Source organism: Lathyrus oleraceus, chromosome 2, assembly GCF_024323335.1.
Source record: "Lathyrus oleraceus cultivar Zhongwan6 chromosome 2, CAAS_Psat_ZW6_1.0, whole genome shotgun sequence".
Lineage (NCBI taxonomy): Eukaryota > Viridiplantae > Streptophyta > Magnoliopsida > Fabales > Fabaceae > Lathyrus > Lathyrus oleraceus.
The window spans coordinates 394,321,480-394,348,566 of NC_066580.1; the positions used below are offsets into that span (position 1 = coordinate 394,321,480).

The 27,087-nt window shown below is 40.5% G+C and overlaps 1 pseudogene; it reads right to left on the reverse strand.

The window, feature by feature from the left end:
• Positions 1-9,294: 9,294 nt before the first annotated feature.
• LOC127123407 (uncharacterized) lies at positions 9,295-10,493 on the reverse strand (annotated as a pseudogene).
• Between the last annotated feature and the right edge of the window lie 16,594 nt (positions 10,494-27,087).

Consider the following 27,087-nt stretch of genomic DNA (forward strand, 5'->3'; position numbering starts at 1 on the left):
TCTATGTTCCAAAGCCTGGAACTTAAAGATGATGGATTCGTAGGCTTCAAAGGAGATCAAAAGGGAAAGATCAGAGGCTCCAGAACTATTGGTAATGGTACTCTTCCCTCTATATCTGATGTCCTTTACGTAGAAGGATTAATGCATAACCTGTTATCCATAAGTCAATTAAGTGATAACGGTTATGATGTAATCTTTAATCAAAAAACATGTAAAGCCATAAATCAAAACAATGGTTCTGTCCTATTCACAGGCAAGAGGAAAAACAATATTTATAAAATAAATCTTTCTGATTTAAAAGAACAAAATGTGAAATGTCTGATGTTCGTTCACGAAGAGCAATGGGTATGGCATAAACGCTTGGGCCACATTAGCTTGAGGAAATTATCCCAGCTAAATAAACTCGAGTTAGTCAGAGGCCTACCTAAACTGAAGTTCTCTTCAGATGCTCTATGTGAAGCATGTCAGAAAGGAAAATTGTCAAAAACATCCTTCAAAAAGAAAACTATTGTTACTACCTCTAAGCCTCTGGAACTTCTTCACATTGATTTATTTGGTCCTGTGAAAACAGCATCAGTCAATGGAAAGAAGTATGGACTAGTCATTGTTGATGATTTCAGTCGCTGGACATGGGTTAAATTCCTAAAGCACAAGAGTGAGTCTCACTCTGTATTCACTAGCTTCTGTTCCAAAGTGCAAAAAGAATTTGACTCTAAAATTGTAAGAGTCAGAAGTGATCATGGTAGGGAATTTGAAAACAATTTTTTTGAGGAATTATTTGACTCTAACGGAATATCCCATGATTTCTCCTGCCCTAGAACTCCACAACAAAATGGAGTTGTAGAGAGGAAGAATAGGACACTCCAAGAGATGGCCAGAACTATGATCAATGAAACTAATGTGGCTACGCACTTTTGGGCCGAAGTTGTAAATACAGCGTGTTATATTCATAATAGAATCTCCATAAGACCTATTCTGGAAAAGACCCCCTATGAACTGTGTAAAGGAAGATAACCAAACATTTCATATTTTCATTCTTTTGGATGTTCCTGCTTTATTTTAAACACTAAAGAACATCTGAATAAGTTTGATTCCAAAGCACAGAAAGGTATTATGTTAGGATACTCAAAATGCTCTAAAGGCTACAGAGTATACAATATAGAAACCAAAATTGTGGAAGAATCAATTCACGTCAGATTTGACGATAAGCTTGACCTTGAAAAGTCAAAGCTAGTTGAGAATTTTGCAGATCTGGAAATCACTCTTGCAGGATCTGACAAGAAGACTGAAGCTCCAGAAGCAACTACCATTCAAACTCCGGAAGAAATTAACTCCCCATTAATCCCAAAGAAACCAAAAGTCGCCTCAACATATCTGAAGAGTTGATTCTGGGTAACAAGGACGAACCCATCAGAACCAGGTCTACCTTCAAGACCTCTGAAGCAACTCCTCTGGGACTGGTATCTCTGATTGAGCCCACGTCCTGTGATGAGGCACTTCAAGACAACGACTGGGTTCTAGCCATGCAAGAAGAACTAGATGAATTCACAAAGAACGATGTCTGGGATCTTGTTCCTAAGCCCAGAGGCACACACGTTATCGGAACCAGATGGGTGTTCAGAAACAAGCTTAATGAGAAAGGAAAAGTCGTCAGAAACAAAGCTCGACTGGTGGCTCAAGGTTACAGTCAACAAGAAGGTATTGACTACAATGAAACCTTTGCTCCAGTCGCCAGGTTAGAATCTATTCGCCTACTTGTATCATTCGCTATAAATCATTCTATCAAATTGTATCAAATGGATGTCAAGAGTGCATTCCTTAATGGTTACATATCAGAAGAAGTGTATGTCAACCAACCTCCAGGTTTTGAAAATCCAAATTATCCAGAACATGTTTTTAAACTTAACAAATCTTTATATGGACTTAAACAAGCTCCTAGAGCTTGGTATGAACGATTAAGTAATTTTCTTCTGGAACATAATTTTATCAGAGGGAAAGTTGACTCCACACTCTTCTGTAAAAACCTTAATAATGATCTCATGATATGCCAGATATACGTTGATGATATCATTTTTGGTTCAGCTAACGCCTCTGTATGTCAAGAATTCTCTGATTTAATGCAGGAAGAATTTGAAATGAGCTTAATGCAAGAACTAAAGTTCTTTCTAGGAATTTAAATTAACCAAACTTCAGAAGTCACGTACGTTCATCAAAGCAAATACATAAAAGATGTTCTGAAGAAATTTTACATGGTTGAATGCAACTCTGCAAAGACTCCCATGCATCCAACCTGCATTCTTGAAAAGGAAGAAGTCAGTAAAAAGGTTTGTCAGAAGCTCTATCATGGTATGATAGGCTCTCTTCTCTATCTGACTGCTACTCGACCTGACATTCTCTTTAGTGTTTGTCTCTGTGCAAGATTCCAATTAGATCCCAGAGAAACTCATTTAACTGCAGTTAAAAGAATTTTCAAATATCTGAAAGGAACTCCTAACCTGGGCCTGATGTATGAGAAAACATCAGAGTATAGACTTTCTGGTTATTGTGATGCAGATTACGCAGGAGACAGATTGGAACGAAAAAGCACATTTGAGAATTGTCAGCTCTTGGGAAACAATCTGATATCCTGGGCCAGCAAAAGACAATCAACCATAGCTCTCTCCACAGCAGAAGCAGAATATATCTCAGCATCACTGTGCACTACTCAGATGCTCTGGATGAAGAATCACTTAGAAGATCTGCAAATCTTCGAGAGTAACATTCCTATCTTTTATGATAATACTGCTGCCATTTGTTTAAGTAAGAATCCCATTTTACACTCCAGAGCTAAGCACATTGAAATAAAACATCATTTTATCAGAGACTATGTTCAGCAAGGGATAGTAACATTAAAATTCATTGATACAGATCATCAATGGGCAGATATCTTTACTAAACCCTTAGCTGAAGATAGATTCCTCTTTATCTTAGAAAATATGAACATTCAAAACTGCCCTGAATAAAATGTGCCTCTGAAGTTGTTAAATGAGACTCTGATATAAACAAACGGATTCTGCCTCTGACTCTGATACTTCTACCTAGTTAGAAGTTATCTGAGTTAGAAATCTCCAGGAACCAATCCTTTGGTATTCCTGAAGATCAGATAAATCAAAACACGTGGAGTGCCTTGCGTCTGACCTTAGAACTTCTAGACAGTTGTCCAGCAGTAATCAAGGAACAATCTTGCGTCTGATCCGTTCATATATCCTTAATATCAATGGAACTTGGGTGTTGATAAGGTGTAAACCATAATCCACCAAAATGGATAATTGATATTAAGGATGATATGATCCATCCCATGACCTTTGTTTGGTGTGCTTTGCTTGATCCTTGAGTGTGATTGTTGCATTCATGCATTCACGCACTCATTTGCATCCATATCATCAATAATAAAAGAAAGTTTTCAAGGAACTTAAGGGGTTTATTTGCAAAATTTTCAGACATGGAAAGACAAAGAAGGAATACAAAGAAGTATAGCTTCAGACAACCAGATTTGAAAGAGTTAAGGAATCTGACATCCTATGTACTAGATCCCTTGGGTTTTAAAGCTCGTTTTGGGAAGCTTCTTCCTCTTCTGACTACTCAGGTGGATGAAGGATTGATAAGTGTATTGGTGCAGTTTTATGATCCCTTGTACCGTTGCTTCACGTTTCCGGATTTCCAGCTTTTGCCTACGCTCGAGGAGTATGCTTATCTTGTGGGTATACCTATTCTGGATCAGGTGTCGTTCAATGGCTTGGAGAGTATTCCTACTTCTCGAGAGATAGCAGACATGTTGCACATAGATGAATCTTTTGTTGGTGCTCATATGACGACCAAAGGTGGAATTCAAGGTCTCCCTTCTGAGTTCCTCATCGTTCAAGCTACTATGTATGGGAAGGCCATGAGTGAGGATGCTTTTGAAGCCATATTTGTACTTCTCATCTATGGATTGGTTTTATTCCCCAACATCGACAAGTTTGTGGATGTGAACGCTATTAGGATCTTTTCTACTCTTAATCCTATTCCGACTCTGTTGGGTGATGCTTATTTCTCTTTGCATATGAGGAATGCAAAGGGTGGTGGCGCTATTGTGTGCTGTTTGCCTCTGTTGTATAAGTGGTTTATTTCTCACTTCCCTCAGACGGTCACTTTCAAGGAAAACAAGGGATGTCTACAGTGGTCCACGAGACTCATATCTCTCACTAATGATGATATCTTTTGGTACAACCGTGTGTATGATGGTGTGCAGATTATCGACTCTTGTGGTGAGTTCTCCAATGTACTTCTTCTTGGTACATGTGGTGGGATTAACTACAACCCTGTTTTGGCACGTCGTCAGCTTGGGTTCCCCCTAAAGGATAAACCTAATAACATTTTATTAGAGGGTGTGTTCTTTCAGGAGGGTAAAGATCCCCAAGGCTTGAGAGCTAGGATGGTCCGCGCTTGGCGCAAGATTCATAAGAAAGGAAGGAAGGAGTTGGGTCCTAAGAATTGCATCGCTCTAGAGCCTTACACTACTTGGGTAAGGAAGAGAGCGTCTGAGTATCTCATGCCTTACGAGTATCCGAGACCTGCACCTATGATTGTGGCTGGGCCTTCAACCCTCCCTAATCAAGGAGTAGGGGAGTTGAGAGATGAAGAGTTGCTTCAGCAGATTAAGGAGAAGGCTGCTTTGATTGAGTTCCTCGAGCATCAAGTTATTTATGATCCTAACGATGCATGGACTTCTCTACTCCCTCAGTTTTCCAAGTTTTGGAAGAGGAAGTACGATCGACTCGCCAAAGAGAAGGCGGATATGGAGGCAGCCTATGAAAGGGAAGTGAAGAGGCTTCGCGCATCTTATCTTCCTATGTCCCGAGCTTTAGATGATTGTTTCTAGGGATCCATAGGATGATTATTTTCCTTTCCTCTTGTACATAATTGACAATGATGTACTTATTTTCCCGATATTATTTTATGAGATATTTCTATATACGATAAATGTTAAATGATTCCAAAATTTGCAAGTAAAACCCTAAAGTTCCTTTGAAATAAAAACAAATCATATGCACAAGCATTGCATGAATCATGTGCATAAGCAGGTTTTGTTTCCGGTCTCCTGTCCTGTGGTCTAACTCTGTGCTCTTCATTTATTTTGAAGACAAGCTGACTCATCGGTACTACACTAGAGCCAACTCTGCAAGACTGATGGATCAACTAGAGCAAGAGAACCGTGAACTCAAGGAGGAAGTGGCCAGACTGAGTGCTTTGATGGAATCATTCTTGGCTGCCCATAGCCAGTCTTCTCCGACGCCTTCAACTCCTCCCTAGAGGACAGTCATCTCAGAGATAGTCTCCTCAACTGTGCCTGCAGCTAGTGCACACTTTGCTCCTACAGCCATGCCAACCGGGTTTCCGTGGGGAATGCCTCCTAACTTTATGCCTGAGGGTCCTGCTCCAACTTTTGCTTCTATGTCGGCATCTAGCCCGGTCCTTGCTATTCCTCCTCCTATCGTGCATACCATGCCTAGGGTAGACGACACCATCTATCATTCTGAGTCGTCTGAGGGCCCAGATGTCTATGAGAAGATGGACGCTATGAATGATCAATTTCTTGAGTTTCGCAAGGAATTGAAAACTCTTAGAGGAAAGGATCTCTTCAGAAAGTCAGCTGCCGATCTCTGCTTAGTTCTGTCGCAACCTGAAAAAGGAAATGCGAAAAAACACCTGGCGAGAAAGAAATGACAGAAGAGTCGCCATCGTCCGTTATTTATCCCAAAGGAGGGAAAGGAAACGCTCGAAGTAAACCTGAAAAGAGGAAAGGAAAAGATAAGGTCTCGCAACCAAATCTGGGGTTCGGGAGCCGATTATGCGAAGGGAAGGTATTAGCTCCCTACGCATCCGTAGTACTCTACGGGATCCACTTTTGTTGTTCTTGTCTAAAGGGTGTGGGTTTATCTAATGTACTATTTACTAAAAGGGGGGTCAAAAGAAAATGACTCGCACGGATGTCGCATCCACTACATACGTATCTCATTTGAATATGAGAATCAGAGTCTTCGTAGCTCGGATGACCTATGGGCTAAAGAGGAGTGTGTGCTCGCCAAGACATCGCGTCTTATGCCTACATATCTCATCTGGAATGAGAATCAGAGCATAATGTAGTTCGGCTAACTAACGGGAACAAAAGTCTCGATTGCAACTAGGGCAAGAGAAAGGGAAGGTCTCGATCGCAACGAGGGCGAAAACAAACAAAGATTAGTTGTTAGTTGTCAGTCTAACTCGGCAAGACATCGCATCTTGTGCCTACGTATCTCATCTGAACATGAGAATCAGAGTTGCCGTAGTTCGGCTAGATAGGGATTGCCATCTGAACATGGACTTACAAAGGAGGACACTAGTTGTGTCAAAGGAGAGTGGGCAATGTGTTCACGTCCTAGCAGTAGGTGTCGCAGCTCGCTGAATCGAGTCTTAGGCAGTTACCTCTTTGCAATAGGATGGATTGACATGCCATAAGATCGGAGACGCACGGAAGGTATAAAAGAAATGGGGAAGTTCTGCCCTAGAGTTGTCATGCAATATGTACTTAGGTGTTAGGATTTACAAATCTACATTCGGAAAAGCGTCATTTATCTCTACTCAACAATCGTGGCCGAAACATTGTTTTGTATCTCTTAAGGCAATATATCTTTCATTTTAAAAGGTTTTTGATTGGTCGCACGGCGGCGAGAAAAAAAGAGTTTGATTGGTTGGATGTGCTTTGAGTGATGGCGAGAACTAGGATTGGCGAGATATACATCTCGAATCCTAGCCTCAGGAGTGCATGGTATACACCATGTTCCATTTCCATCTTTATTTGCAAAAGTGTTTAATAGAGATTAAGTATTTTTAGGTTTGATTGAGAAAGGGTTTGAAGAAACCGCATTGACAATTTTAGACGATGGCGAGAGCTAAGATTGGCGAGATATACATCTCGAATCCTAGTCTCAGGAGTGCATGGTATACACCATGTTCCATTTCCACCTTTATTGAAAAAGTGTTAAATAAGAATTAGGTATTTTGAGTTTTGTTGTGAAAATGACTTGACCTAGATCAAGTATTGATGGACGTTTGAGAAAGATTTGAATGAGTGTTTGAGAAAACAAAGTGGGTAAATTGGATGATGGCGAGAGCTAGGATTGGCGAGATATACATCTCGAATCCTAGTCTCAGGAGTGCGTGGTATACACCACGTTCCACTTCCATCTTTGTTGAAGAAGTCTTGGCTTATGAATTAATATTTTTTGAGTTTTTATTAGAGAAAATGGCTTGACGTTGAATCAAGCATTTGATGAAAGTTTGAAAGAAAAGGAATAGAATAGGAGGGCGAAATGAATTGATTTGTTTATTGAGAAAATACTCGACGTTGGATTGAGTCGTATTTTTGTATTTTTTTTTTAGAAATGGTGGATTTTACTCTTGGGTTAGTGTCTAAAACAAATAGAGAAATAAAACAATACAACATTATATACACATTGGGGAAGTGGGGTACATTTTGTCAAATGGGGATTCAAAATCATGAAATAATTAGGTCAGGCCCAAACAACAAATGATGCGAAATATGAGTGTAAGTGCAAGAGAACCGACTCATTGTAAGAAAGCCCAAGAGTAAGCTATGTGAGGTTGATGGCGATGCTTAAAAAGCAATCGACTTACAAAGGTGTGGAAAATGGGCTCGATATTAAATCGAGAAAAATATGATTTTTATAGTTTTAAAATGGTTTTGAATGAATGATTAAAAGAAAACAAATCTATGTTATGATAATGAAACTATGAAAATAATAAAGCATAAACATAACAAAAAATGTTAAAAGAAATAAAATACTAAAAAAAAGCTAAAAGAAAATAAAATACTAAAAAAATGCTACATATGAGTATTGAACCCACCCCACTCAAGACTATGATACTACCCTTCTCCACCAGACCACTCATGACTAGTTATTATTTTGATGCTAGATTGGATAAATAAACTAAAATGGATTAAAAATCAGAATTAAAATAAAAAACTAATAAAAAAAGAAAACTGTTGGACTAACCTAATTAAACCCAGCCGCTTGGCTGTTGGGTTCTAGAGGCTAGTGAGATTGGGAATCAAAAACATAAGTTAATGTAGTATATTAAATGAAAACATTAATAAATGAAAATCTAGAAAGTTTTATCATAAAAAGACTTAATGGTTTCCATGTTTATCCTCATTTAAAAATAAATTAAAAAAAAAAAAGGAAAAGGAAACAGAGTAGTAGCTTCATCGCCCTCGTTCTCCCCATCTGCTTCACAAAAAAAAACCTCAATGAAATCTCTCTCCGCTCTCGAAAACGCTCATCAACACTCACAATCTCACTCACACCAAACCTCACATTTCTCTCAATCTCACGATCGCTCTTACCTCAGTCATCGTCCCTCAATCAAAGCGTGAAAGGATAAAGAAAATTGGACATGGTGGCTCACCTTCGACGGTGACGGCGAGCTCAGGTAGTCCTTGAATCTTCAAATACTGGTTTCTTGCTTCGATTTTGGGATTAGGGTTTGTGAGGTATCTTTTTCACCGTTCTCTTCTCTCAAAAAATTTTCCGTCCTCTTTACTGATTCGCCTCTCTCTATTTATCTCCCATGAATTAGGGTTTCAATAGTGTATTTGGCGTTCAAAGGAGCAACCTGCAAAATCCTCTTTCATGTGCTCAGTTTGGATCGGCCTGTTTAATGCTAAAACCGAAAACGGTATTCTGAACTTAGCTTTCTTCTTCGCTTTTGTCTTAACTCTATTTTGGGTATTTTCTTGGATTTTACTGCCTTGACTAATTAATGTGTCCTTTTACTGCAGTGAAACACGATCAAATGAATGGAGAGGGTGTCTTTGCAATGCATTGAGGTTGGCGTTGCTTTACGACGAGTGCAAGTCCTTGGTCAAGCTTAGCTTCGACTTTTCTTGTGTTAATGCTGTAATTTTATGTTGAAGTGATGAAGTTGCCTTGTTCGAGTAACAATTGGATTAGTTTGGGATTTTGGTCTGTTTATGGTGCTCAATGCTCTCACGTCACGACTTATACGGTACGAGACTACGTGGATCAAGCTTCTTTCTTTGGTTAGTATCTATTTCTTATCACTTGTCTTTAACCCCGCCTTTCACGTTTATTGCCGAGTCGGTGAGCTTATGAGTAATTGTTGCATCTGATGTTTGTGCAGAATTCTTCCGGATTGCAAGACCACGAATCCTCTTCCAACATGAACATTCAAAATAAGTTCTGCAGACTGCTATTACCCATTGCTCGGCAGCAGTCGCCGAGCATACCCGAGACTGCTCCAAGTTGTGAACATAACTCTGAAGTGTTCGTGCAAGAACTTTCTTCTGCAAGTTGCCGTCAAACAATAGTGTTGAGCCTCAAGCATCGACTCCATAACAACTTTTTTTTGGTTGTCCGATTTTAAATCTGCAGCATAATAGTCGCCCTTTGAAAAGTCACTTCTTGTGTAGTAAAGCCAACAAGCAGAAGCTATACCATCTCTACCACATCTTCCACTTTCCTGGTAGTAGGACTCTAGATTTATTGGACAGCCATAATGAATAACTTTTCTTATATTAGGTTTATCTATGCCCATGCCAAAGGCAATTGTAGCCACCATGACTTGCTTTTCATCTCTAACAAATAATCTATGAGACTCCTCTCGTGATCTTCCATCCATTTGCCCATGGTACATTCCAGCATTAATACCGACTTCCATAAGTGACTTATATATCTGCTCTACATCTTTGATTGTTGTGCAGTAAATTATAGTTGAACAACCATTAGCAACTTCTTTTGAAATTTCTTCCACAAGCTCATCAATAAAATATTGTCCTCATAGAAAAGATTTGGGCGATCAAATGAACCAACAGCAATGTAAGGATTATTCAACTTCAAGGAATTGGTGATGTCAAACCGAACCTTTTCAGTAGCCGTTGCAGTTAGACCAACATAAGGAACATCTATTAGAACACCACGTAACTTGTTTAACTGCTTGTATTCTATCCTAAAGTCATGCCCCCATTCTGATATACAATGTGCTTCATCAACATCAAAAAGACTAATTTCTTCCTTTAGCAAGTTGGACCAGAAACTTGTAGGAATTGAGCATGCCTTTTCAGGAGTCATAAACAGAATGTCAAATTGACCGCGCTCGGCTTTACCCTGAATAGTATAATCCTTCTGAGCGCTTGAAAGATATTCAGCTTTGATACCTCGCTGTTTCAAAGCCATTACATGATCCTGCATCAATGATATTAAAGGGCTTACAACTATCCCAGTCTTTTTCACAACCAATGGAGGCACTTGATAACACAATGACTTGCCACTACCAATAGCCATAACTACCAAGCAATCCCTTTTCTCAATAATTTTCTCGATGACCTCTTGCTGATACGGTCGAAAACTCATAAACCCAAAGTAGTCCTTGAGAACGGAGAGCGTGGTATCCATGGCGGTGAATGAAGGAGGAAGACAACATAGAGAACAACTTCTGCTCTGAGAATTCGCCTGATTCGGTTTCGTTGAAGGGACCAAATGAAGAATTTCAGCCAACTATATCTGCCTCTTGAGCAGAATACTTTATGTGTTGTGTTCTGTCTGTATGCATGTAGAACTACTGCATAAACTAATGTAACTGTTATTTTTATTGTTTTGAAGACATCACTACTGAACCTGAAATTGTAAGAAGTGTGACTTGGAAATTGCATGTCTCTGGTCATGTCTAGAAAGAATGCTTTCTGCTTGGATCACACATGTTAAACTGTTTTTCTTGTAAATTAAGTATGCCTTGGACAAACTTATGTTTTGTAAAAAAATATGACATTATTGTGAATGAAAAAGTTAGCTTCTCTCGTAGCAAGTCAAAAGAAGCCTTTCCTTGTATCTTCAGGACTTCATGTATTCAAGTGGTGATGTTTAAAGGTTATGAGTTAATCCACTTGCCATGGGAACGATGGTTATGAGTGAGTGGATGTGGTAAAAATGAATGAAGTAATTAAAATATGAATGAGTATGTGTATGGATGAATGGAAGCTATTCAATGTGAATGAAAAATGTGAATGCAAATTTGAACATGATATATAGAAATATGAGATGGAATATAGATGGAATCTCCTTGAATTAAGATTGAAAGGGAAAATGACGTTCTATGAGAGAGACAAAACATGGATTAAATTTAAACATGAGAATGAAAGACATTACATTCCCACTGATTCTATTAGACTATATCAAACATCTAAAGTCAAATAGAAAGGTAAAAATCTAATAGTCATGGAATGGCAAGTAGTGGCAATGTCTAAACAATCAGTGTAGGTGGGTAGATTCATGACCAGATGAAATGGTCATGAGGAGGAAATAAAATGAATGATTGATGAAAAAAAAAAATTCAGGGCCAAAATCGGGGTATGATAGTTGCCCCTATTTAAGCGTCTTCAACTAGAGAATATGAAGCAGGACGTTCTTCATATGATCATAGTGGGAGATGGTTAAATATTAAGAAGACCCGGATTTTGATCCTGAATCCCTATGAAATAATTAACAATGCCTGTCAGAATCGGCAAAGAAGCAATCTCAAAAGAAGAATCCGTCTAGTACGGTGAAAATCGGCCTGAGTACCGAAACAGAAAGTTGACCTGGACACCAAAATAAATGGTAACACAGGAATACCCATGGCCTGAACGCCGCACATTAGTCTGAACACTAAGCATCGGAATATGAGAGTATCAATGTTGGTCTGATCACCGGAAATCTGGTTTGAACACCACTTCGATCTGGAAATCGGAAAACTGGCCTGAATGCCACAAGTACTTCGACTTGATCGTCGGAAACTTCTTCGATCTGAAAATCGGAAACTGGCCTGGATGCCACTTTGGTCTGGATACCGGAAACTGGCCTGAATGCCACAAGTTGCATCGACCTGAATGTCGGAAACTTCTTCGATCTGAAAATCGGAAAAAAAACTGGCCTGAATGCCATAAGTACTTCGACCTGATTGTCGGAAACTTCTTCGATTTGAACATCGGAAACTGGCCTGAATGCCACTTCGGTCTGGATACCGGGAACTGGCCTGAATGCCACAAGTTACATCGACCTGAATGTCGGAAACTTCTTCGATCTGAAAATCGGAAAAAACTGGCCTGAATGCCACTTCGGTCTGAATACCGGAAACTGGCTTGAATGCCACAAGTACTTCGACCTGATTGTCGGAAACTTCTTCGATTTGAATATCGGAAAAACTGGCATGAATGCCACTTCGGTCTGGATACCGGAAACTGGCCTGAATTCCATAAGTTGCATCGACCTGAATGTCGGAAACTTCTTCGATCTGAAAATCGGAAAGTGGCCTGAATGCCACTTCGGTCTGGATACCGAAAACTTCATGCCTATCAGCCTCGGCAGAAATAGGGAAAATGATAATTGAGGCGGCACGTGGGCCAACGACCCATGCTGGGGATAATAAGTCATGAACAACCTTCAGTCTGAGCACTAGAAACAAACTTCTGGCTTATCACTTGGGATACCGAGAATGTTTTATGCTTACATGCGTATGTTTGAATTTTGCGATGGCGTAATGCTCCATGAAAATGGAAATGCTACGCGATTTGGGAGGATGCAATGCAATATGATTCTACATGCAGAGATGCGAAATGCTGGGGAAAATGCCAAGCCGAAGCAAGGAATCCTGTTGGGGAAATGATCACAATCTTCTGGACCCTGACACTACTGTTGGAGATGCACAGCATAATGAACTATGTGGGGAAATGACCGGCCGCGCGGTGTTCTGGCAATGACGAGATACCGAGACTCTGACTGGGGAGAGAACGGCGCTGGAAACCTGTTGTTGGGGGAAGCGATAGTGGTTCTGGAAACCATAATCTACGAGAGATGACTCAGCAGGGGGGAGCAAACACCGATACGGTACCGAGGTTATGCTTCCAGGAAAGAGATCATCGATCTGGGATTGAAATCCTTGATTTGGCATCGAACTCTGAGGAGCAGCTGCTTCTGCTGGGAAGATACAGTCTGGTACTGTCAACTCCGCTGGGGAGTGTATAGTCTGACACACATGCTTAGGAAATGCCCCGAGGGTATCTGTTCTGAATAGATGATCCAAAACACTTAAAATTCATATCAACTTTAAATGTTTATTAAGCATATACCTGTAAAGCCCTTATGTGTCATGATGCAATGTTTATCAAAAATTCGGACGTCATTTTTGCAAACAAAACAGTAAAATGAAAATGAAAACAGAGATATACTGAGTAACATGATTTTATTGATTGAATGGCCTCTGAATAGGCATTTACATCAGGAAGCAATCCCTAGGAAGAGGTAATCGCAAAACAGAAATTAATCTAGTGGCAATGTGAAATGGATTTCTAATGGGTTCCAATTCTGCTATGACTTGTCCGTCTTCAAGATCCTCCAAATGATCAGCCTTCTAAAAAAATGATTGGACTGTTTCCTACCCTTTTGAAAGTTTCCAGTCACCGACATGAGATGAGATTCAGAACTAACTCAGAACGCAGTCATTCGCTAAATCCCTAAATTTTGCCTGGATTTCCCTTTTCGGGTTTTCAATCCACCGGGATACCCATTTTTGCCTAAATTGCCTTTTCAGGTTTTCAACTTACCGGGTGTACGATCTTTTCATTTTAAAATCCCTAATTTTTGCCCGAACCTTTTCATTTTCTTGGTTCGTCAGGATGCCCATTTTTGCCTGGACTATTCTTTTTACTTTCCAGCGGGTCTATCTTATGCGAAGTATTTTTTAACTGCGTCTGAGTTCACAGGGGAAGTGAAGTCTTCGCCATCCATCGTTGTGAGCATTAAGGCCCCTCCATCAAAAATCTTGTTGACAATATAAGGTCCCTCATAGTTAGGAGTCCACTTGCCCCTGTGATCTGTTTGAGGAGGAAGGATCCTTTTCAACACTAAATCTCCAACTTGGAAACATCGAGGACGCACTTTCAGATCAAAGGCTCTCTTCATCCGACTTTGATACAACTGTGTAAGACCCCAATTTTGTCCCTAAGATCCCTCATGGCATCATATCATACCATATCATTGCCTCAAGGATCTTTGTGCACCTTTGCTTCCCTCCTAGTGGGTGGGTTACTTTGTGAGTGTGGTTCTTGATCACCAAGCATGTTTTGCATCTGTATATCATTGCTTTTCATCTGTTTATTAACCCAAAGTACAAAAATATTATCATCTAACCATGTTACTTGCAGATGAAGCCAGCTAGGTCAAATCAGTCAATCCAGTCATTGAGCAATAAATGGTGGCCATTCTTGAAGAATTTGGGCACCATGATCATTCATCAAGAGTTCATATGAGTTGTTACATCATTTTGAATCAAGATATCAAGTGGTAGGGGCTTGGAATTCATCAGAACATGGTTCAGTCAGCCAAAACCCTAGCAAAGTCAACTGAAGTCAACTGTGGTCAACTGTGCATTTAATCAGTGATTTGATGGTGGGAATTGGTTTGAGAGGTCTCATTCATGTCCATATAAGCCTCATATAACATGTCAAACATCAACAGTGAAGAATTTGAGGTCAGACAACAAATTTCCAAAAATAGAAAGTTGACCTGTAATTGGAATTTGCCAAAAATGGAAAGTTCTTCTCCTCAAAATTACATCATCATACAAGCTTCAAATGAATTTTTGTCCAACATGAAAGTTGAAGATCTTGTTCTCCCATTTCCAAAAAGTCCAAGAACACTCATTTCTCATTTATGGTTGGCAAGTTATGATCAAATCATTCTCAAAAAGTTTTGAACTTCAAAGTGGCATATCTTCCAAACCATTTGGCCAAATTGAGTGAGGTTTTTTGCTACAAGTCATATTTGACGTGCTCTATCCAAATCCTTCATCACATTTCACCAAAAATCAACCAATCAAAATGGCCTTTTTCAAGTGGCTTGAATTTAAAAAGAGAGGGGTGAAAAATGAACTTTCAATTTAACCATTGTCCATATATTTTACCAATTACAAGTGTTCAGAAATCATGTTTTGGATGTGGTTTAGGCCCATATTTCGCACTGTAGTGCCATGCCCTTGTCATTTGAGTGAATTTCACTAATTAGCAAAAACACTTCATTTAGAAAAATCCCATTACCATTCCACTAACCCAAGCTTATGCTTCATTAAAACAGAGTATATATTTCACTTTTCTGATGGAAAACCCTAGCCACATTTCACAAACAGATCAAAAACTTCATTTTCTCTCAAATTCTCTCATTTCCTTACTAAAACTTTTTTCTGAAAATCTTTAAAGAACCCGTGTGTTTGAGCTTTGTGCCACCATCTGCAAACCTTTTTGAAGCATTTGCAAGCCTCAAATCACAACTGTAGAGCTGGAACCACACTGTTGCAGTTGAGCTTTCTTCCATGGCAGCTCGAGTTTGGAGCTAGAATCAAGGCAGTTGGGTTTCAATACTCATTCATCCATCATCTGGAGCATCAAGAAGTTGCTGTTTCTACTAATCACAGCCAAACAACCACCAAATCATCACTGTCTTGCAGATTAGGTAAAAATTCGAATCACACTATTCTTAAAATGTTGACATGCTTATTAAAGATCTTGCCATGCTGATTACTTTGAACTTTGAATCGTGAAAAATGGTTGTGTATTGAGAGAGAAACATGGATTTAAAGTTTGATATTCAAATGTGTTTTTGCTCGATTCATCCTTGTTAGCATGAGTTAATGAAAATTAATGTTGGATTATTGATGTACATGGTTTGCTGGTTTGAATGGTGTGTTTGTTTTCGAAAACTGGAACCAAAAGTTCATCCCGATTGATGATGATGATGAACAGTAGCCAAACCCTAATTGCTTAAACCCAAAATTTGTTTTGCTCGTGTTTTGGCTGTTGGATGTTTTTGTCTGCATGTTGTCACTGTTGCATTGCCATGAAACGAATTGCTGCATGCCACCTCACTAAGTGAAACGCGGCGTTTCACTTAGTGAGTCCTAATATTACAATATTGCCATTGCCGGTTTATTCATTTATTTAAATCATTCCATTTCTTAATGTTTATTTCATTTTGTATGCCAAACTTAGAAAATTCATAAGTTCTTCAATTTTAATCCAAATTTGATGGGATTTTTTGTGGAATGCTCCTCTTGACCTCTAGTTTTTTATGATGATTTTTCCAGATTTTTTGCATGTGTGGATTTTAAAATGTGCTAGGGTTTGTTCATGTTGTCCATTTTATGTATGCCTTGCCAATTTGCTTGTGAAATGATGATACTTAATCCAATGCCTCTGAAATTTTTTGTGCTTAAACTAGACATGTTCATGGTGATTTTGGTGTAGAGTTTGTGAATTTATCATTGCTGGTTGAGGAGATATGATTTTTTGAATAGAGGTGTGACAATTTGTGTCACACCATTCATGTCCAACTTCATGATTTTATTTACCATGCTTATTGAACTCAAATTGGTCTGGATTTTTGCATGAACATACTTGTGGATGTTGAGAATACATGTGAATTTTTATGGAATTATTGATGGCATTTCCTATTTGATTTGGAATTTCTCCCCTGTTTGACCAAATTGTTGACTTTTTGTGACACATGATGTTATATGATTTGTGAAATTCTAATGCTTAATTGGATGGACTCGAAATTTGACATATGAATTGTAGACATCTTAAAGTTTGTTATGGTTTTGGTCCCATTCATATATCATATGTTGTCACTGTTTTATGATTTATTGAAGTTGGTGCATGTTTTGATGCTTTGTTTGAGTTTGCTTGAACTTGCTTTGACTTTCTGATTTTCATTGACCTACTTCCTTTGATCCAAATGATCTGAAATTTGATATGCTTATCATGTTATGGATGATGTTTGATCATGAATTATTTGAGAATTTTTTGAAATGTTTGTGATTGGATTTGACTTGAATCATTCTGTTGACTTCTTTGAGGTTCTATATGACATGTTTTGACCTAATTTGTTTGTGAAATGATAATGATGAATGATATGAACATGAAACCACTTGGGTTTGTTTCTTAATTGTTTGAACTTGATTTTGGATAGCTTTCACTTGCTGTTTTGGATTTCTTATCTCCTTTTGATCCTAGGCTTGTCCTAGTGGTCTTGTTTCTCATGTTTGAGTTTGCTTTTCAGGTTAAGAAGCAAATGCCTTAAGGAGACTTATGCAAGTTGATTAAGTTTGATTGATTATCATGAACTAACTTGTTTGTTTTGTAGGATGCTTGGCTCATATGCTTTGAGCTTTGTGCATTGCACATTTGACTAATTCTGTTGATCCTTATCTTATATTGATTTCGAATTTGAGTTGTGTACTGATTTTACTTGATTGATTTCAGGTACCTTTAGTTGCTAATAGTTCTTTGAGAACTTGCATTGCTTTGCTTGATAGCATTTGCATTGAGGTAGAATCCTTTTTCTTCATGTAGTCTGGAAGACCTCGCCTGTTACTTGGCCAGGCAACTGTCTGAAGTCCTCCTTAAGAGGCGATGTTTGTGCTTGTTTACTTTTGTCCCAAGCAGGAAAAGTCCTTTAAATAAGGCAATTGGTAGAATCCAAGAGATATGTAGCCTATCTCCTACTATTCTGTGAGTCACTCACCTTGCTCACACTACTTGTGTTGATGCATAGTGAGTAAAAACCCAAGATCTATCGAGTCTAACTTGTGGAGAGAGTTCCTACCTTCTGAACTCCCACACCTTCTATCATTTGAAGCTCTCCCTGACCAGGGATAAGAGCATGAGGCACACCCCTCATATCCTTTCATCTACTTCACCTTGGCTCTCAATGTCAAGGTTAAGAGCACCATTAACCCTATTCCAGTTGGCTTTAATGCCTAACCCTTTGTATGAGCCTCATTGTTTGGTTATAGAGTGTGCTGAATGACTTTGGTTGATTGATTACTTAGTTCATTTGTACATGTCTGCTTGTATGCTTTGTGCATCTATCATCATTAATTGCTCATTAATGCATGATCATTTCATTTGTCTTTGTGACATGTCTTTGTTGTTTGCCCATTGAGGATAATTGTAAGACCATTCATTGGCCATTGTTCCTATGATATGGAAGTGAGTATAAGACCATTTCATTGGTCACTCATCAGCTCTTTGCTTGATGCATTTGTTTGTTTTATGTGAGGATGAAATTGTAAGTCCGTGTAATTTGGCATTTGTTTTCCCATGATCATATGTTGGAGGTTAGAATAAGCCCAGATAGATTGGCATCTGACATCCAAATGTTTGCTCTGTTGTTGGAGATTGGTATAAGCCCAGATAGATTGGCATCCGGTATCCACTTTTTATTTCTTTGTTGAGGAGATTAGTATAAGTCCATAGAGTGGCCTCTGATATCCGGATTTGTTTTAGGAGGTTGGTATAAGTCCAGTGATTGGCATCCGGTATCCGCTTTTGTTGACTTTCCTCTTTTGCTTTGCTTGTTTTGCTCATTGCCTATTCCAAAGGACACACTTGAATCATCTGCTATATGATTTCAAGAGGTGAACCTTCTAAGAAGTTTTACACTCCATCTTCATCCATTCATCCCATTTTGTCCTAAGCCTTTTCACACATTACTTTTAAAACTTGAGATAAATATTGTGCAAACATCTTCATGCTTTTAAATTAAAAACCTGGACCCCAAGTCTTGACTTTTTCAAACTCCATTTCCTAATACTTCTTTTGAATCAATCTTAATCATACTTTGACCCTCCTTTTGTGAATAATCATAATCAATTAATTTCACCCATTCAATTGTTTTGTGGCTTTGTCCATTCTTGTTAAGTTTTCATACATTAGCCATAGGTTTGATTTATCCTAGTTGGTTGATGTTAATCTCACCTATTTGTCCTTAGTTGATTGAATTGTAAGTCTTCCTTGCTTATTATAGGGTTAACCCCTCACTAGCAAGTTGAAGCTGTTCTCACATGGTGGACTTGTTGTTTGTATAAGGTTGAGTTTTCTCCCGTGGATAACATAAGACCTTAAGGCTTGTGTTTAAAATTGAATCCACTAACTTTTGGAAATCTTTTAGCCGAACTACGGCGTTTTGATCCTTACCTTTGATGGAAGGTACGTAGGCAACGGGTTCATCCGTTCGAACACAAAAATAATAAAAATAGTATATTCTTTTATCATCATCCCAATCATGTTTGCACAATAAATATTTCATAACAAATAACAATTTTATACAACAAGTGTGAAAAGGGCTCCCTAGGAGTACCTAGGACGTAGTGGGTGCCTAACACCTTCCCATTGCGTAATTTACCCCTTACCCAGATTCTCTGATCTTTTCATTAGTTTTCTACGCGTAAAACTTCTTAGGCTTTTGTTCGCTTTTTAGCCAGTCCTTTGGATAAATAAAAGTGCGGTGGCGACTCGAATTCATTGTATGCTTTGCTTATGGTTTAATCAATAAATCATATAGTGACGAATACACCGCTACAGAAAAGTGGCGACTCTGCTGGGGATAATCAATCCCTGGTTGTATTGCCTACTTTTCACCCTTGTTGTGTTATATTGTTATTTGTTATATGACATATTTTTGTACCATTTGGGATGACTGTATTGATTGTAATGTTTGAATTGCTTGATATACAATTGTTGTTTGCTTTGGTGATCTGTGAGATGAGTTCTATACCCGAACTCGAGTGCACTCTAGGATAGGAGAATGGCGTAGTCTTGTTAACTGGTGTGGAGTATTCCTTAGCCAGTTGACTTGCGAGTCCATTCACTTGGTGGAGGTCATGTTGGATTAATAATGTCACACAAGTTATTTGTGGTTAGGCATTATTCTTTCAATCATGTGCCGCAGAAGCCAAGGACCGTAGTTTACCAAACCCATCTTGGCCTATTTTTAGGAACGTAGTGCGGAGGTCGTTCAGATGTAAGTTCTGATGCGATTGTTACGCGATACTACACTCATAAGAGTTTCTCTTGAGAATATTTTTGGAATGCGAGTATTCGTTCCTCCGGTAATATTCGAAAGATGGAACGATGATTATGGGAACCTCTGATAGAACATGTCTGGCAGGTTTAAACCCTAGTACACTCCCTTTGGGTGGTTCTTAACCGAGACTCCATGCTCGTGACTCTTAACAAACCCGTGATTCGTGGTTGAGTCGTTCAAACATCGTTAATATCAATGGAACCTGGGTGTTGATCAGGTATAAAACCTAAATCCCCCCAAAACGGATGGTTGATATTAAGGATGTTCGAGCCGGTTCATGTACCGTTAATATCAATGGAACTTGGGTGTCGATACGGTGAAAACCTAAATCCACCAAAATGGATGATTGATATTAGGGATACAATGAGCTTTCCCATGACCTTTGTTTGGTGTGACTTGTTTGATCCTTGAGTGTGATTGTTGCATTCATGCATTCATGCATTCATCTGCACTTCATGTCATCAGAAAGAGAAAATTTTCAAGGAACTTAAAAGGGTTTATTTGCAAAATTTTCAGACATGGAAAGACCAAAAAGGCATACAAAGAAGTACAACTTTAAACAACCCGATGTAAAAGAGTTAAGGAATCTGACATCTTATGTATTAGATCCCTTGGGTTTCAAAGCTCGCTATGGGAAGCTTCTGCCTCTGCTGACTACTCAGGTTGACGAAGGGTTGATGAGTACTCTGGCTCAGTTTTATGATCCGCTGTATCATTGCTTCTCATTTCCAGACTTCCAGTTGTGGCCAACCTTGGAGGAGTATTCTCATCTCATTGGGATCCCGATTCTGGATCAAGTGCCGTTCAGTGGCCTAGCGAGTATTCCGACTACTCGAGAGATTGCCAGCCTGTTACACATAGATGAAGATTTGATTAGGGCTAATCTGACTACCAAAGGCGGAATTCAGGGTTTTCCTTCCGAGTTCCTCATTGCCCAAGCTACCTTTTATGGGAAGGCCATGAGTGAGGATGCCTTTGAGGCTTTGTTTGTGCTGCTCATCTATGGATTGGTGTTGTTTCCCAACTTCGACAAGTTCGTGGACATGAACGTCATTAGGATCTTCTCAGTTCTTAATCCCGTTCCGACTTTGTTGGGCGATGCCTATGTCTCTTTGCATCTGAGGAACGCAAAGGGTGGAGGAGTTATTGTCTGCTGTTTACCCCTGCTGTACAAGTGGTTTATTTCGCACTTGCCGCAGACAGTTGCTTTCAAGGAGAACAAGGGATGTCTACGGTGGTCCCAGAGACTCATGTCTCTCACCAATGATGATATCACTTGGTATGATCGTGTGTATGATACCGTCCAGATCATTGACTATTGTGGTGAATTCCCTAATGTGCCTCTTCTTGGCACATGTGGTGGGATCAGCTACAATCCTATTCTCGCACGACGTCAGCTTGGGTTCCCCCTAAAGGATAAACCTCATAACATTCTGTTAGAAGGTGTGTTCTTCCAGGAGGGTAAAGATCCCCAAGGCCTGAAAGCCAGATTTGTCCGTGCTTGGCGCAGTATTCACAAGAAGAGTAGGAATGAGTTGGGTCCAAAGAACTGCATTGCTTTGGAGCCATACACCTCTTGGGTCAGACAGAGAGCTGCCGTGTACTTGATGCCATATGATCATCCGAGACCTACACCGTTGGATGTGGCTGGGCCTTCAACCCTCCCTACCCAACGTGTAGAGGAGTTGAGAGAAGAAGACCTTTCACGTGCTTGGATCCGTGAGAGAGAAGAATTGCTGTAGCAGCTTAAGGAGAAGGACGCTATGATTGAGTTCCTCGAGCATCGAGTGATCGACGATCCGAACGACACTTGGACCTCTCTGCTTCCTCAGTCTTCCAAATTCTGGAAAAGGTGGTATGATCGACTTGCAAAGGAGAAAGCAGATATGGAAGCGGCCTATGAGAGAGAGATCAAGAAGCTGTGTACTTCTCGTCTTCCAGCATCCCGAGCTTCTAGGGACCCATAGGATGTTTATTTCCCTTTTCTCTTTGTAATGATCAAAAATGCTGTACTTCTTTGTCTCGATATATTGAATGAAATATTTTCCGTGAGAAATTAAAATGCTTTAACTATTCAAAATATTGCAAATAATACCCTAAGGGTTCCTTGAAAATAAACAAAGCATCCGCACAAGCATTTCATGCATCATTTTTGCATAAGCAGGTACCCTTTGTTTCTGGTCTTCTTGTCCTAACTCTTTGTTCTTCATTTATTTTGAAGACAAGCTGACTCACCGGTATTATACTCGAGTCAATTCTGCGAGAGTCATGGAGCAACTAGAACAAGAGAACAGAGAACTGAAGGAAGAGGTCGCCAGACTTGGCGCTTTGATGGAGCAACTCCTCGCTGCTCAAAATCAACCTGCTCAACCGCCTGCAACTCCTGTCCAGAGGACGGTCATTTTAGAGGTCTCTACTTCAACTGTGCCAGCCAGTGCTCAAGTGCCCAATGCTATGCCAGCCGGGTTCCCTTGGGGAATGCCTCCAGGTTTTATGCCTGATCGGCCCGCTCCAACATTTGCTCACATGCCGGCATCTAGCCCGGTCCCTGTTCCCGCTCCTCCTGTCGTGCATACCATGCCAAGGGTAGACGACACCATCTATCACTCCGAGCCATCTGAGGGCCCGGACGTTTATGAAAAGGTGGACGCCATGAACGACCAATTCCTTGAGCTGAGAAATTGAAGACTCTTCGAGGCAAAGATTTATTCGGCAAGTCTGCTACCGAGTTGTGCCTTGTTCCCGGTGTGAAGATACCGATAAAGTTCAAAGTACCTGACTTTGAAAAGTATAAAGGGAACACCTGTCCACTCGCTCACCTGGTCATGTACGCCAGGAAGATGTCGACCCAGACTGATAATGATCAGCTTTTGATTCATTATTTCCAAGACAGTCTGTCTGGTGCCACGCTCAGATGGTACATGAGCTTGGACAGTGCCAACATCAGATCCTTCAATGACCTTGGCGAAGCTTTCGTCAAGCAATATAAGTACAACGTCGATATGGCGCCTGACCGAGATCAACTCAGGTCCATGTCGCAGAAGGACAAGGAAACGTTCAAGGAGTACGCCCAGAGATGGCGAGAGCTGGCAGCTCAAATCACTCCACCGCTTGAGGAGAAGGAAATGACCAAGATCTTTTTGAAGACTCTTGGCTCATTCTATTATGAGCGGATGGTAGCAAGCGCTCCCTCTGATTTGACCGAGATGGTGAACATGGGGATGCGTCTCGAAGAAGGTGTCCGTGAAGGACGATTGGCGAAGGATGAGAGCTCTTCCTCTAAACGATATGGAGCGTTTAAGAGGAAGGATGGGGAAGCACATGCTGTGCAATCCCATCCCAAGCATAGAAGACCCTCTGCTCAGAGGAAGCCTGCACGTCGTGCCGGTCATCAGCACCAGGTGGCTCATATAGCACCTGTCTTTAAAGATAATGCTCAGCAACATCAGCAATATCAGCATCAGCAACAATATCAACAGCCTCAGTATCAGCAACAACCTCGTCCATAGCAACAGGCTTACCAGCCTCATGGCAGTACAACCAATCAAGCTAACATGAATTATGATAGGAAGAAGATCAGCTTCGATCCAATTCCTATGACATATGCAGAGCTTTATCCTTCCTTGTTGGAAAGGAAATTGGTTTCTCCTAGGGATCCCCCTGCCATTCCTGCAAATCCACAATGGTGGTACAAACCAGATCAGCATTGTGTTTACCATTCCGGTGCTCCGGGCCATAACATCGAGAATTGCTTCCCACTCAAGACTAAGGTTCAAGACCTTATGAGGTGTGGAATCTTGAGTTTTGAAGATTCAGGCCCGAATGTTACCAAGAACCCATTGCCTGCGCATGGGAAGTCAATTAATATGGTTCAGGAATGCCTTGGGAAGTACAAGGTCAGATATGTAAGCCACATTAGGCAGTCGTTCGTTGAATTACATCGTTTGCTGTGTCAGTACAGCTACTTGGAGCCTAACCACGACAAGTGCCGCGTCTGCTCGGTTAACCGCTTGGGTTGCGATCAAGTGCGAAGAGAACTCCAAAAGTTGTTGGATGAGGGTACCATTGAGATTCTGCAGAATCGCAATGTTGACAAAGACGAGCCTGAAGTGAATGTTATATCTCCAGTGTTCAAGTTGCCCGAGCATGTTGTTATCCGCTATGATAGCAGCAAGCCGAAGGCTTCCCCTTCTTTGGTCATTAAACCTGCCGGCCCTGTGCCCTATTCATCTGATAAGGCCGTTCCATTCAGATATAACCCTGTTGCTGTGCAAGATGGGGTGGAAGTGCCTTTGCCTTCAACTTCTGTGACCAACGTCGCTGATGTAAGTGGGTTGACCCGAAGTGGTCGTGTGTTTTCTGCACCTCCTAAGGCTGTTGCTTCTGATTCCGCTGAGCGTCCGGTTGGGACGGTTGTGAATAGTCAGAATCAGGCACGTGATGTTGCCAAACCATCCTCCTCTGTACAAAAAACTCCCGTTTCTTCAGTTGGCCCGAGTGGCATTGTAGATGAAGAATCTGACGAGATGCTGAGGCTCATCAGAAAGAGTGAGTACAACGTTGTAGACCAGCTTCTACAAACGCCATCCAAGATTTCCATTCTTTCTCTACTGCTGAATTCGGAACCCCATAGGGAGGCTCTGCAGAATGTCTTGGATCTGGCGTATGTTGATCACGACGTCACCATTGAGCAATTTGATAGTATTGTTGCAAACATTACCGCTTGCAACACTTTGAGCTTTTGTGACGCTGATCTCCCTGAGGAGGGAAGAGACCACAGCATGGCTTTACATATCTCCATGAATTGCAAATCTGATGCAATGTCCAATGTGTTGGTGGACACTGGATCTTCTCTAAATGTATTGCCAAAAACCACACTCTCCAGATTGTGATATCAAGGTCCTCCTATGAGGCAGAGTGGGGTTGTTGTGAAGGCATTCGATGGGTCGCGTAAGACCGTGATTGGGGAAGTTGATCTCCCAATCAAAATTGGACCAAGTGATTTCCAAGTTACCTTCCAGGTAATGGATATCCACCCATCTTATAGCTGTCTCTTAGGCAGACCATGGATTCACGAGGCTGGTGCCGTGACATCCACCCTACACCAGAAGTTGAAATTTGTGAAAAATAAGAAATTGGTTGTAGTAGGGGGAGAAAAGGCTCTCCTGGTTAGCCATTTGTCTTCTTTCTCGTACATTGACGCTGAGGATGAAGTTGGAACTCCATTCCAAGCTTTATCTATTGATGAACCAATCGAGAAGAAGTCTCTTTCATTCACTTCCTACCGTGATGCGAAGCTGGCCATTGAATGTGGTGCAGTTGCTGGATTAGGGAAAGTGATTGAACTTGAAGACAATAGATCCCGGACTGGCATTGGCTACTGTTCTGGGGCATGTAATGAGCAAGGTTTGTTCACAAGTGGAGGATTCATCCATGATGATCAACCTGAAGAGGAAGCTGCTGCTATCTTGGAAGAGGATGCAGAAGACGTGAACAATTTCGTTATTCCTGGTGGTGTTTGCCACAATTGGGTCGCTGTAGATGTTCCTACAGTCATCCATAGATCAGAGTAATTGTTCGCTTTGTTTAAAACCCTTCTCCCATGCCAAAAGGAGAAGTGATGACATTGTTGGCAAAGCATATATACAATGATGTTTTCATTCAATTAATGCATTGTTAAACATTTGTTTTTCCTTTTGTTTTTACTTTTTGCTTTTTGCATAAATTCAGTGATCACAAAAAAAAACCCATAAAAACAAGAAAAAAAGCAATCTTTTTCATTTGCATAATGGTTTGCTTGTTTAAATTCTAAAGTTTTTCATTAACCAAAATCATTATGCAGGTTGATCCTAAAACCCATTGAACATAATGATCCAACGCCATCTCCCAATTTTGAATTCCCTGTATTTGAGGCAGAGGAAGATGACGTTGAGGGGATTCCTGATGAGATTACCCGTCTCCTTGAGCACGAAGAGAAGATCATTCAGCCGCATCTCGAAGACTTGGAAACAGTCAACTTGGGGTCTGAGGATTGTGTTCGCCTGGTGAAGATTGGGGCACTTCTTGAAGGGTCTGTCAAGGAAGATTTGATCAGCTTGCTACGAGAGTATTCAGATATCTTTGCTTGGTCCTATGAAGACATGCCAGGTCTAGATACAGATATTGTGCAACATTTCCTGCCTTTGAAGCCTGAGTGCGTGCCTGTGAAGCAGAAGCTCAGAAGAACTCATCCAGATATGGCAGTAAAGATCAAAGAGGAAGTTCAGAAGCAAATTGATGCGGGGTTTCTGGTGACTTCTACATATCCTCAATGGGTGGCCAATATTGTGCCTGTTCCTAAGAAGGATGGAAAAGTCCGTATGTGCGTTGATTATAGAGATTTGAACAAGGCTAGTCCGAAAGACGATTTTCCTCTACCACACATTGACATGTTGGTAGACAATACAGCTAAATTCAAAGTCTTTTCCTTTATGGACGGATTTTCCGGATATAATCAAATCAAGATGGCACCAGAGGATATGGAGAAGGCAACATTCATCACGCCTTGGGGAACATTCTGTTATCGAGTGATGCCCTTCGGTTTGAAGAACGCCGGAGCCACGTATCAACGAGCTATGACTACCTTGTTTCATGATATGATGCACAAGGAGATAGAGGTCTATGTTGATGATATGATCGCTAAGTCCCGAACGGAAGTTGAGCATATTGAGCATTTGTTGAAGCTTTTTCAGCGTTTGAGGAAGTTCAAACTTCGCCTGGATCCGAACAAATGCACATTTGGAGTCCGTTCTGGCAAATTGTTGGGTTTTGTGGTAAGTGAAAGAGGTATTGAGGTTGATCCCGCAAAGGTCAAAGCAATACAAGAGATGCCCGCACCCAAAACTGAGAAGCAAGTCCGAGGTTTTCTTGGCCGCTTGAATTACATTTCCAGGTTTATATCCCACATGACTGCCACATGTGCGCCGATATTCAAGCTTCTCCGGAAAGATCAGTCTCATGATTGGACCGAGGATTGCCAGAAAGCTTTCGACAGTATCAAAGAATATCTGTCTGAACCTCCGATATTGTCTCCGCCTGTGGAAGGAAGACCTCTGAT